Here is a 15,033-nt window from a genome sequence, read left to right as displayed (position 1 = left end):
TGCCTTTACTCTAATTTGAATTTTTAGATTTTGAGTAATGAGTACTCTTGCAGGGAGAACAGAGCTAGTACTTTCTGCCATACTTTTCTCTCCTGTGTTAAGATATGTATCTAGTGTCTAGAATTTACTAATAACTGGTCCCATTTTTTTCTACCTTGTCTGTTCTAGCATAGCTGGGGTTGTAAGCAGGAGTCAATTTTGTTAGTCCAGGTCAGCATTCGGTATCACACCAAGAGTCTCTGTCTCTCTAGTTAGTATTTTACAATGTTCACAACTCTTAAAATGAGTGACACATCAGGAAATAGTGATGGAAAATTAAAACTCACTTCTTTCTCATCTCCATGGCCACACATTTTTAATTTTAATAAATGCAAGTATTGAGAAAATTTATTTGCATATTTAAGTGAATTATAATAGAAATTTATCATTAAAGTGATATTTAATTCCTTGAATTCTTCCCTACTAGTATACTAAAAATCAGCCACAGGTCTATTAACAGAATTATTTTCTCAAATGATTTATCAGTTGATAATTCAAGTAGTTTCTTCTCCAATTTTGCTAAAAACAAATTACTAGAAACCATTTGACTATTAAAATGATTTTCTTTCTTGAATTAGTAACATATATTTTTATCAAATTTGGGGAATTTATATCAAATTTGGGGAATTTTATCAAATTTGGGGATTTGATAAACCAGAATTTATCAAATAATTGCCAAATAATTATTTACTAATGACTCTTCCACTTATAGTCATCTTATATAGCCCAAAATGATCAGAAATGATTGGGAAAATTGAAATATCACTAATTTAAAAATGTTTTGAATAGTACCTTTTGGGTATGTAAAACTCCTATTTTATGACATATTAATATTAAGCTCATTAACGATAAGCTTAATTAATATTAAGCTTAATATTAATACTAAGCTCATTCATTTTTAATTTAAAATATATATGTATATGTATCAAAAAGCCTAATTGACAAAGACCATATAATATAACAAAACAAGACAAAACATCAACTAAATAGACTAACAGAACAATAGAATTGCACCACATGCTGGACTATAAAACAAATCTTGATAAATTTAAATTGGAGGAAACTGTCCAGTCATAGTTGTCTGTTCTCAGTTCTTAGTGTGCTCTTGGCCAAACAATGACCAGACACACCAAAAACAAGGCAAGCATGAAATGAAGTTTATCGAGGAAGGACAAGACAGGTTTATAGAGCAAGAGCAAGATATGTTCACCACAGACATGAATGGATCCCTGGTTGTAACAAAAGAGTTCTCAGTATGGTCTGAGGTCCCGTATTATACTGTCCAGATTGGGACAGTCTGGTTCAGACTCTTGGTTCAGACGTTACCAGGAAACCACTTTGATGGACAATTAATAACATGATAGTTAGCCTGAGGTTACCCTCAATCACTTTCCAAATCTTATTGTGCCTGAGCTGCCTGGCCTCTGGACTGGGAGATTCCCTGGATTCTTTTGCAGATTAGCAGGGCAAAAAATCCTTTCCCCAGGTGTGGCCATTGCTCAGGGCAGGATTAAGGTGGGGCCACCCTTGTCTTTCTTTCCTGGTGGGGCAATTGCTCGAGGCAGCACCAAGGCGAGGTGCCCACCTTTTCCCTACCTGAGCTGAGAGCTTCTCTTTCTACCTAACAAAACCACACCATGCATATTCTCTGACAAAAGGACCCTTAAGTTAGTTAACTAATAACAATAAGATATCTAGGAAAACTCTGAATATTCAAAAGTTAAAATGTTTCATAGAACAAAAATATCAGTCAAAAAGGAAATAAAAAAGAAAATCGGAAAAAAGTTCAAATGGAATGATAATGGAAATACATCATATCAACATTTATAAGCTACAGCTAAAGCATTGCTTAGGGAAACATTTATAGTATTAAATGCTTATATTAGAAAAAAGAAAGATTTAAACTCAAACACTCTAGGACCTAAGAATATTGCAGTAAAGTAAAACCAAAGTATATCAAAAAAGTGAAATGCTAAATAATAGAAATAAAAGAAAAAGCAAACAATAAAGAAAATTAATAAAGCTGAAACCTGGTTCTTAAAAAAGATCAATAAAATTGATAGACACTTAGCTAAGCTAGTCACAAAAAAATAAAAAAGAAAGTGAACATAAATCACTAGCAGCAGGAATGAAATAGAGGTTACCAATACTCACTTTACCCACATAAAAAAGATAAAAAGAAAATAGTGTATGTTTATTTGTGCTGATACATACTAGAAGAAATTGTCAAATTATTGAAAGATACAAATTTATAAAGCTCACTCAAAAAGAAGCAAATAACTTGAATAACTCTGTATCTATCAAAGTAATTGAATTTCTAGTTTAACAATGTTATTGGCTAAATGTTGTGCTTCTCAAATTCACATGTTGAAGTTTTAACCCCTAATACCTTAGAACCTGACTGTGTTTGCAGATAAGGTCTTTAAAGAGATAAGTCAAAATGAGGCCATAAGTGTGGGCCTTAATCCAATCTGACTTGTAGAAAGAGGAAATCTGAAATATAAAGAGACACTAGGCATGTGCATGCAAGCATGCAGCAAAGACCATGCACAGATACAGTCAGGAGGCAGCTTCTACAAGCCAATGAAGGAGGCCTCGGGAGAAATCAAATCTGTGGATACTTAGATCTTGAAGCTCTAGCCTCCAGAACTGTAAGAAAAGAAATTAGTGTTCTTTAAGCCACCCAGTCTATGGTATTTTGTTATGGTAGCCCTAGCAAACTAACATACAATACTTCCCACAAAGGCAACTACAAGACCAGATGGCTTAATTAGTAAATTATACAAAACATTTAAGGAAGAAATATTGCCAATTCTGCGCAACATTTTCGAGAAATTCATAGAGGAAGGAATACTTCTGACTAATTTTATGAGTGAGCATTAACCTTTTAGTAAAGCCAAATAAACAGATTATGAAAAAAAATACAACTATATAAAATATCCTTCATAAATCTAATCTTGAATGCATACATTTATAACAAAATATTGTCAAATTATATTCAGCAATGTATAAAAAGTATGCACATAGTAACCAAGTGAGTTTATCCCTACGATATAAGGTTTACTATTTGAAAATCCATCAGTACACACCACAGAATAAAGAAGAAAATCATGATCCTTTTAATAGAATTAGAAAAGGAACTTAAGAAAAGTCAATCCTCACTTATTAAAAAATTATCACACCAGGAATAGAAGAGAAACTTTATAAACTGATAAAAATTATCTAAACAGAGTGCCTTGAATACACAAAAGAAGACATACACAGCTTGACAGGTGTATGAAAGGTGCTTGACATCACAAATCATCAGGGAAATCCAATTAAAACCACATGAGATATCACCACACACCTGTAAGAATGGATTTTAGCAAAATAAAAACAATGTTGGTGATAATGTGGAGAAATGTGCACACTGGTACACTGTTGGTGGGAATATAAATTAGTAGAGGCATCATGGGAAAGAGTATGAAGATTCCACAAAAAATTAAAACCAGAACTACCATATAATCCAGAGTATCTATTGTAAATTATAATGTTAACATTTATTGAGCTTTTAGTATATGCTATTTAATAGATACTATTCTAAATAACATATATGCCATATGATATTTCTAAAACAGATCTATGAAGTAGGTACAATTTTAATCCATATTTCATAGAGTATACTGATGTACAGAAAAATTAAGAAACTTGCCTGAGGCCACATAGAATGCATCCATTCATGAGTAAAAATCAAAATTGACTATTATTCCACCCTATATTGTAGAAATATAATATGTACATATGCAAAAGAAGTATCTGGTACATTTTTATAATTTTTAGCAAAATAGTTAGAAAAAAAGTGTATGGTCAACAACAAATTGACCAGAAAATAAATAAGTCAGAGGACTCCACTTTCTAAAGGAAATGGCACTATGCATTGCATTGTCGGCCACATGGTGAGTATTGTGGATCTGCTATCCATTCAAATGAGGCAGGCTAGTGGGAATTTCCTCCCCAACCCAAGCCAAGTGAAATAAACTTTAAAAAAATGTCCAAAATTCCTGACGAGTCTGGCCTCTTAAACCTCTGTTAGCAGGTGGCCAAGTGTCAGATCTGCATGCCCTCTAGTGTTGTGGCACTTGGCATAGCTAGAGAGGCACATGGTGAAGGAGTTCTCAGGAATGCCTAAAATGGGTATCCTAGCATCTGGGGTAATGTGTGAACAGAGAGATGAGATCCTACTATCTGTGCAATAAGCTCAAACTTTTGCCATAACACAAAAACGAAATAGAAGGATTAAATTTTCTGGGATGAAGATATTTAACAGAATAGAGGGGAAATGGATGAAAAAAACTAGTTGTGTCTCCCTATGTTCAATCTTTCTAAATTTCTCCAGGGAAATCTCTTCCAGTATGTCCTTATTGTTTAAACAGTCTCTTGTGAAAAGTTTGAATAAATTATTAGACTGTGGACATTTCCCAGGGGCAGTCAGATATGTGTCCATGTGCAAATAAAGTTGAGAATGTGTCTCAGGTTGCTAGAGTTCTCTTCGGGCCTTGGGAAATAATTCAACTCCATCCGTATTGAAGCCACTTTGACATATTTCCTCCAGAACTGTAATTTGTGTGAAAGTAAATCATATGATATTTAAAGATGTTATAAAAAGTGAATGATTTCATATTGTGATTGCTATTCCTGACAGGAAAGCGTTCTAAAAGATACCAGATGTGAATTAAACTCTCCAAGGGAAATCGGTGTTGTTTCCTGGTCTGTCACAGAACAAATGTCAAACGAAAGATGATAAGGAAACAAATTGCTTAAGATGATATATTTGGCATGATAGAACTTTGAGATTTTTATCTACACAAACGATCAGATCAAATTGGAGCTTAGAATTCTGATTTAATTTATTCTGCCTTCCCTGTCTAGGGGCAGCCCGATGTGCATTCCAATATTCAGTGGACTATACAAATGGTAGTGCAAAGCTACTCTTTTCTACTTTGTCTCTAAGGTATGATCAGTAATTTTTCTTTAGGTGCTTTCTGGCTTTCAAAGCACAATTCTTCATCCTGGCTTTATGCCATGTTTATGCCTAATTTGAAAGGAAAGAAAAAAAAAACTTTATTCAGGTAAAAAACGACTATCTCTTATTTCCCCTGATACTTAGTATATCTGAAATAAGGGTTTTTTTCCTCATTGAATATTTCATCAGCCTGTTGGAGGAAAAACAAAAAAACTTCATTATTTAAGGTTACAACAGTGTAAATGTTATGTATAAATTGGGTAGAACATCTTGGATTCTCTCAGTAAACTTATATTTCCTTTGTTCAAAGAAAGTAATTATTACAAATGATAACAGAGTTTGGTCTTCAATGAATTGAAATCCATATGTCTGTCAAATATGTCTGACAAATAATTTTATACATGCAATATGTGCCTTAAAGCAGAAAAATATGATTTCAAACATTAATAATTGCTTCTGGGACTCCTTTTGTATATAAAGGTAGCACTGAGTATATACAAATTTATTGACACATATGAACACTCTCGACAGAGAAAGTAAATCTTATTCTTTTATGCCACAAAGACATCTTATACTCAATTTTCCCCAAATTATGTCTCCATGTAACAGAGCAAACTTAAACAAACTCAGTGTAACTAGTTTTCTTATGAGTAGAAGTATGTGAAGTAGAAATTATTTTCATTGAAATTATTAAATATATTTTGAAAAAAATTTGTTGCTCTAGTTGTCATTTGAATTTTTTTCCACAGTTTTAGTACATATATGGGATTTTTAAGAGTATAAAATCTATCTAGGAGAAATCTTATTTTTCATATTTATATGTATAATTTGACAGATTTTTTTTTTCCATACAAAGATAATTGTTTGCAGCTCATCTATATCTTCATCAGGGGAAAAAATGATTTTGCAAACTTTTTTCTTAGAGGATTTCTAATAATAATCAAAATTGATTTTAAGAGCAAAAGAAAGAGAAAATGCTTTGCATTTATATACTATTGATATAAATTTTTGTTGAGTGCTACATCTTTGTGGAAACACCAAGCAAAATGTGTTAGCTGTAATGTGATTTAAAGGTTTTCTATGCCAATTATATGGTACTTCGGCCTTGACAATATAAAAAGGATTTTTAACTTTAAAATGTACTCCATATTTATTCTCCATAAGTATATAATTCATACATGTACATGTATCCTTTTTTGTTTTTATTAGAATAAGAAAAAAATAACATTGAATATGACAGTATATTGTTTTCAAAAGCAAAGGAGATGAAAACAGTGGAAGTTTGTGTGGAGAAAATACTGGGAACATTCCTTAGAGCCGGACTAAGTCACTAAACTTATTCTGAGCTGTGATGATTAGAATATGCCACTTTTATACTCCTGCTGTTGGGTAGATACACAGAATTCCGGGTCTCCTAGGGACAAAAGTGTGTGCTACTGCGGTTCCCCGCCCCTGCAAGGGGCTTTCAGAGAGGCTCATGGGAGATCCACATGTATAGCAGGACTCAGGCCATCTAAATCCCACCGTCCAATCAAAGAGGTGACGTCTGAGCCATGAAGGAGGTCCCAATCCAGGCTCTGTTAAACAAGACCAGGCCCTTTGCCCTTTTTATTGCTCTCTCTTTGCTGTGACAATGCATCCGGTCTTCATCTGTTGTGTATGCATCATGCTCTGCAAATCTGTATCTTGCTCTTGCTCTATAATTGTATCTTTCTTTCCTAAATAAACCTCGTTTTCCTGCTTGTTTTTCTTTGGGGCTTCTGGTCATTCTTAAGCCATGAGCGTGTCAAGAATTGACATTTCAGACTGAAATCTGACAATTCTAAACTGTTGTAATGAAAACATTAAGCATTTTACTAGTAAAAAAGGAAGAAAGATAAATAGCTTACAAATGTGAGAATGGTGGAGAAAAATGACTGGGTTTTACAATGTTTAGAGAGAGAACTGCTATGATTCCTGAAAGTGAGGGATAAAAATCAAAGAACAACTACTTTTTAAAATCCAGATATACCTTGGTTGAATAGTCTCATGCTGGGATTACCATTGATGTTTTTGCAGAAAAAGATGAGTTGGTTTTGGTAAATGCAGATTCCCTTCTTTGAATGACTTTTCTTCACCAGGTCTGCCGTTACCAAGTACCGCAGACCACGTGGCTTAAACAACAGAAATTTATTTCTCATAGTTCTGAAGGATAGAAACCTGAGATCAAGATGTTGGTAGGGTCAAATCCTTCTGAGGAGTCTCTTCTTGGTTTGTAGATGGCCGTCTTCTCCCTGTCTTCATACGGTCTTCCCTTCATATATACACATTCCTGTATCCTAATTTCCTCTTTCTATAAAGACACTAATGATATTGGATTAAGCCCTACTCTAATAACCTCATTTTTAATGCAATTACCTCTTTAAAGACCTTATTTTCAAATACAGTTGTATTCTGAGATACTGGGCGTTAGGATTTCAATATGTGAATTTTGGGGAGGACGCAACTCAGCCCATAATAATGACACTGTGCCTTCTGTAGAGATGGTTGCCACACTCCAGCGGTGTGCTCCTGAGGAGGATCGCAGATCTACACGAGCTCCATTGACTGCAATTCATACTCCATCGATTCTGAAGCCTCTTCTCCTTGATTTAGGGTCAAATTGGATTGCTGCAAGTCATTCCATTCCCAAAGCTAGCCTTTGGGAGTAGTATGTGGGTTCTCTTTCCCTAGTGGTGATGACACTTTACAAATGCAAATGCAGACTTCTCAAACAAGCTGTTTTCTGCCAGGGAAAGAAAGAAATCTGCAATAAGAGAAAATCAAAACAACTTGCATGCAGAGGTGAGTAGGGATGAGAGACAGAGAAAGCTCTGACAGTTTTCCAGTACCAGAAGGATATCCAGCCTTGCTTTTATGCGTGTGCATGTGTATGTATGTGTGTTTATTCTAAGAGCTAATTAATTTTATTTGTTTTTGGATAGTTTGCTTCAGGTAAGTTAATACAATGTCTATTATCCATTGATACGCATTCAAATTATATAATCCTGTAAGTCTTAATTAACCTTTTATCTTTTTCAGTATACTGGAGGGATGCATTATTACTTAGTAATAATCTCTCATATTGGCAGTGAAAATTAAGGCAGGGCCAATAATAGCATTTAGCACATTTAAGACTTGGGAAAATGGCTTCCAAATGCTCCTGGATCTTTTAATTTTACCTCCAAAGAGAGCCTTCTTTTTGTTGGGTTCAATTTGGAACATACTTATTCAAAGTTCAGTATATTGGGGCAGAACATATTATGTATTCACTATAGTTGCAACATATACAATTTTTGGTTAATCTAGAAGCAAATAGGTTGAGGGAATGCAGTCACTTACATTTTAAGAAAATAATACCATGCTGCAAAATATGAAATTTCCATCTCAAATATTATACTCAGTTAATATATATCCAAGATCTCTTGAAGGTTTTTCTTTTCTGTTGTAATTTACCCAGCAGACCAAAAACACAGAGATTTTATTTGATAAAGTTGCTTGAAGTCTGGACTGGCCATTAATACCACGTTATCTCTTTAATTGATATAGTGAATGTAGGTATCTAATATGTGTATATACTGATGGGTATAGATCTATCGTATGTGTGTGTGTGTGTGTAATATATCGATAGATATCAGAATTTCTCAACAGAGGCACCATTAACATTTTAAGCAGGATAATTCTTTGTGGTCCTATGAATTATAGGATGCATTTGATGATATCTATTACATTTTTAATCAAATATATTATATCCATACAATTTTCGCTTTCTATGCTCATTTCTTTCATTTCTTAGAGAGAGATATTAAAAACTACCACTCAATGTCTCCCTTTATTTTGGTCTATTTTTGCTTTAAACTTTTGAGATTTTATTAGATATGCTTGTGATTGCTTTATCTTCTTGATGAATTTGTCATTTATTTGGCTGTATGTTACTCTCTTTATCATTAATGATATCCTCCCTTTCTTGAAATCCTGACCTTGAGCAACCCTCCTGCCTTGGCCTCCCAGAGTCTAGCATTACAGGCATGAGCCACCACACCTGGTCTGATATCCTCCCTTTCTTTTACATGTATTTATGTAGGTATACATAGTAAAATATGCATTTAAAAAAATTTATGATTTTTATACCAGCTATTTTTGTAGTACACATATACATTTATGACAGAGGTTACAAAACTATAGATTGATTTATAGATGATAGAGAGGTAGGTAGATAGACAGACAGACAGATAGTAACCTGTATTTTCTTTTTTCTTTTCTTTTTTTGAGATAGGGTCTTGCTCTGTTCCCCGGGCTGGAATGCAGTGGTGTCACCATTCCTTACTGCAAACTCAAACTCCTGAGCTCAAGGAATCTTCCTGCCTCAGCCTCCTAAGTAGTTGGGACTACAGGTACATGCCACCATGCCCAGCTAGTTTTTATTATTTTTTGTGAGAGGGGGTCTTGTCATGTTACCCAGACTAGTCTCAAACTCCTGGACTCAAGTGATCCTCCCATCCTAGACTCCCAAAGTGCTAGAATTAAATGAGTGAGCCATTGCACCTAGCCTTGTATTTTTTTATGAGTAGTTATATATTCATTTATTTTGGCTTCCTTAGAACTACATCTGTCCCCTTTGCCTCAATTGAAAAAAAAACAAAAGCAAAAAGTCTTGTGACCAACTAGCAAAAAACAAAGAAAATTCTTATCTGGGGATAAAAATTAAGGGAGAGGGAAAAAAAGTTGTAGATACTTTATACCTTATTTTTTCAATATGGCATTTCTTATCAATTAATTTGAAAATCTAGTTAAAATGATGACTTTACATTTTAGTAATATTAATTCAGAATATAGTTGGAAATAAAATATACTAGTAGTAATAGAATAAATTTTAAAACTAGTAAAAAAAATCCCTTACCCTGAAGCAACAGTAGAACCAGGTGATTTTATATAAGAGCAGTATTGCAGTGTAGGCTACGAATTGGTACTGAGAGACCAGAAGAACCTTAGATAAGTCCCTGTTTTATTTGTCAAGAACATAGAGCTTTACAATAGTGTGTTGGCAGTCAGTTACCTATTATGTAACAAACCGCCCCAACACTTAATGGCTATAAACAACCATTTTATTTTTTCCTATGATTTTGTGAGTCAGGACTTTTAGAGGACTTGTATGGCAGCTTCTGTTCTGATCCTTATGGCAACTGCTGAAGCACTTGGGGATGCAGAATCTACTCCCTAGTTGACTTCTTTCCTTTTTTCAAGGATTAAACAAAATTAGGTAGAAAAATAAAAGGTGTAAGTCAACTTCACTTTATGAACATTGATTGAAAGTCCTAAATAAAATAATTGCATGTATAATACACATTTTGAAATAAGTTATAAATTAATATAGCTATCTCAAAAATATAATAGAAATTATCTGACAATCATTAGACATCTATTAATATAATTCATGATAAAAGAATAAGGAGAAAAATTAATATAATCATATTGATAAAAGCCCAAGAAGGATTAAATAAAAATTCTAAATCATGATAAACAATTTAGGAATTAATTTAGGAGTTAATTTAGGAATTTAGGGATTAATTTCTTTACTTTTTAAAGAGTACCTAACTGAAAGTAACATTAAATAATACAGACCAAAACAATAGAAGCAAAAGTTTTTATATATAAACTTTAGAGTTATTGACAAGGATGCTTGACAGCACTGCAGTTTATAGATACCAGACATTTAACAAGGTCCTTCAGCTTCCTCCCTCTATTATCTGCTTTAGTCAGAAGAACTACCAGGTTTTTGACTATTCAAGTTGTGCTCTTTTGAACCTCAATGTACTTATTTGGAATTACCTTTTCTGTTTATTCTGGCTGATGACCTTCAAATCCCCTTTCACCCTTTTAACACAACTTTATCCCTTCTGTAAAATTTCCCTTGACTCCCTCAGAGTTAGTTTATTCATTCTCTGTGACCCTTTTCTATATTGCTTTTGACATTGAATTGTAATTATATTTTTAATGTCAGCTTTTTCCCACCAGAATAAGTGCTCTTTGAGGGCAAGAACAAACATTAATCATTGTATTTCTTGAAACTAACACAGTGATTGGTGAATTGTAACACTTAAATATAGGCTTTTAAAACTATAAATAAATCCACCCTCTTTATGTGCTGCTTTTATAGAGCTTGATGTTGTTCTTCTCAAAATCTTAATAGTGTTTCTCTCTAAAATTACACCTGCACTCGAATGTTTATAGCAGCACAATTCATAATTGCAAGGCTGTGGAAACAGCCCAAGTGCCCATCAATCAAAGAATGGATTAATAAAATGTGGTATATGTACACCATGGAGTACTATTCAGCTCTAAGAAACAATGGTGATATAGCACATCTTATATTTTCCTGGTTAGAGCTGGAACCCATACTACTAAGTGAAGTATCCCAAGAATGGAAAAACAAGCACCAGATATATTCTCCAGCAAACTGGTATTAACTGAGTAGCACCTAAGTGGACACATAGGTGCTACAGTAATAGGGTATTGGGGAGGTGGGAGGGGGGAGGGGGGCGGGTATATACAAACATAACGAGTGAGATGTGCACCATCTGGGGGATGGTCATGATGGAGACTCAGACTTTTGGGGGGAGGGGGGGAAATGGGCATTTATTGAAACCTTAAAATCTGTACCCCCATAATATGCCAAAATAAAAAAAAATTAAAAAAAAAAAGAAAAAAAAATAAAATTACATGGCATATTTTTTCTTCACATATATCAATTGCAATTCTGATATTTTAAAGATAATCTAAGGTTATATATTGTCTACTGTGTGGTAATGGGAAAATTGTGGTAATTCTTCTGGAAGTCAGTAATTACTTCTGTTATAATACCTGTTAATTATTCAATCATTTAAGACATGTTAAAATAGCAAGATGATTTTGAATAAACAACTAGAAAGACAATAAAAGTTATCTCTAAGGGTGCCATATTTGATTTGGTTTTCAGCTTGACTGTTGTTGGTGTATAGGAATGCTACTGATTTCTGTACATTGATTTTGTAATCTGAAACTTTGTTGAATTTATTTATCAATTCCTTTTTTCCCTACTTGGGTATCCTTGATTTCCTTCCTTTGTCTGATTTCTCTGGCTAAGACTTCCAGCACATGTTGAACAGAAGTAGAGACAGTAGGCAACCTTGTCTGGTTCCAGTTCTAAGTGGGAATGCTTTCAATTTTTCCCTGTTCATTATGATGTTGGCTGTGGGTTTGCATATACTGAATGAAGTATGTTCCATCAATGCATATTTTCTTAAGAGTTCTTATCATAAAAGGGTGCTGAATTTTGTCAAATGCTTTTTCTATATCTATTGAGAGGGTCATATGGTCTTTGTTTTTGCTTCTATTTATATGGTTACACATTTATAGATTTGCATATGTTGCATTGTTGTTTACCGCATCTCTGGGATGAAACCCATTTGATCATGATGGATCATTTTTTTTGATGTGCAGCTAAATTCAATTTTCTAGGATTTTATTGAGAATTTTTACATGTTTATTCATAGGGGATATTGGTCTGCAGAGTTTTTTGTTGTTGTTGTGTCTTTTCCTGGCTTTGGTATCAGGGTGATATTGGCTTCATAGAACAAATTGGGGAGGATTCCTTCCTTCTCTATGTTATGAAATATTTTCTGTAGCATAAGTAGCAGTTCTTTGTAGGTCTGATAAAATTTGGCTGTGAAACCATTTGGCCATTTGGACTGGTATTTTTTTTGTTGTTGGGAGATTCTTTATTTCTGCTTCAATTTCATTACTTGACATTGGTCTATTCAGGAGTTCTATTTCTTCATGTGAGCCTAGGGAGGTTGTCATCAGGGAAATGCAGATCAAAACCACAATGAGATATCAGCTAACTCCAGTGAGAATGGCTTTTATCAAAAAGTCCCGAAACAACAGATGCAGTGTGATATGGATGCGGAGAGAAAGGAACACTTATATACTGTTGGTGGGACTGCAAACTAGCACAACCTCTATGAAAAATGATATGAAGATACCTCAAAGAACTGAACGTAAACCTACCATTTGATCCAGCAATCCCACTACTGAGGATTTACCCAAAGAAAAAAAGACATCTGCACTAGAATGTTTATAACAGTTGCAAAAATGTGAAAACAACCTAAGTGCCCATCGATACATGAGTGGATTAATAAAATGAGGTGCATATATACATATATATACACACCATGGAGTATTACTCAGCCATAAAAAAAATTGGTGAACTAATGCCTTTCATAAAAATATGGCTGGAACGGGAGACCATCCTTTTAGGTGAAATATCGTAAGAATGCAAAAACAAAAACTACATGAACTCACGACTAAATTGGAGCTAATAGTTCAATACTTACATGCACATATGGTAGTAAAATTCAATGAAAATCAAGCAGGTATGATGGGGGAGAAGGGAATGGGTGAATTCACACCTAATGGGTACAGTGCACACTATCTGGGTGATGGACACACATAACTTTTATTCAGTCTGTATAAAAGCAATTCATGTAACCAAAAAGTTTGCACCCTTGTAATATTCTGAAGTAAAAAAATCATAAAACAAAATAAAAGAACCTGTATATTTTATGACAATAATGATAAAATAATATATGACATTTCTATATGTTTAAATATCTTATACCAATGTAAAAGTATATTTAAAAACGTAATGATATGGGAAAGAGATCTTGAAGTATTAATAACTAGAACAGAAATTTTATGTATATTATATCAGTTTTTTCTTACTAGTAATAATTACCAGAAACTTAGCAACTTAAAATAATTATTAGTACATTTCTTAACTTGGTTTATGCCCCCTAAGGTGGGTTCTCTTCTCTGGGTCTCACAAGGCTGCAATCACATTGTTGGCTCAGGGGCGTTCTTTGGAGCCCAGGGTCTTCTTTTAAGCTCAGTGGTTGTTTTCAGAATTCATTTTCTTTTAGTTGTAGGACTGAATTTCTCTTTTTATGCTGGTGGACAGTCAGGGTCCACTGCCAGCAACTAGCAGTCCCTGTAGGTCCTTGTCAAATGTCCCACTCACAGGCCCTCTCACAACACGGCAGTTACTGCACAGCCGGCCAATGAATCTCTTCTGCAGTCTGCTAAGATGCAGTCTCATGTAGCAACATATGACTATTCGTCACTTGTGCCATGTAACATGACTAATTAAGGGAGTGACTATCCCATCACCTTTGCCATATTGTATTGCTAGAAGCAAGTGACAAGGGAGGGAGTTATATGACAACATGACTCCTTGGGGGGCACCTTCAAATTCTGCCTCTATGTGGTCTTTAGTTTTAGAAATATGACTGCCTCTGTGTTCATATATGATTGTTAATAGAGACAGAAAATACTAAGCATGAGTGCAGATTGAGTTCATCAAATATTTTATGTTTTGTAATGATTCCTTAACTTTAATTTATAACCAACATTCCCATGACCAATAGTAATGCACCTGTTAAACACATCATCACAGTAAATACAGTTATAATTTATACTCTGTTCTTTACAAAGGGCATACTGTTTTATAATGCCAATTATCTTTACTTGCTTTGTAAAGAACTAAATTTAAATGCTATCAAATATATAAAGGGCATATTATTTTATAATGTCAATTATCTTTGGTGTATGCATGTAGTAATAAATTTAAATGTTATTTAATATAGACCAAATACAAAATAGATTTATATATACATTAATTATAGCATTAAGTATAGGTAGTAAGTAGCACAAATAGATATTTTCTTGTTACAGGTGGAAGAATAGCTGGGTCAAATGGTCAAATAGAAAGTGTCCTGTTGTTTTTTTGCCAAAGCAACAATAGAATAATTACCAATGTAGCTAATATAAGTTCAAATATATTCTGAATAACATTATATATGCATATATATGTATATAAACATTTATACAGACATACCAGAAACAGCTTCATTTCACTTTTAAATAAACGATGGAAGTTT

Source organism: Microcebus murinus, chromosome 11, assembly GCF_040939455.1.
Source record: "Microcebus murinus isolate Inina chromosome 11, M.murinus_Inina_mat1.0, whole genome shotgun sequence".
NCBI classification, from domain to species: domain Eukaryota; kingdom Metazoa; phylum Chordata; class Mammalia; order Primates; family Cheirogaleidae; genus Microcebus; species Microcebus murinus.
This window is presented reverse-complemented; position numbering follows the sequence as displayed.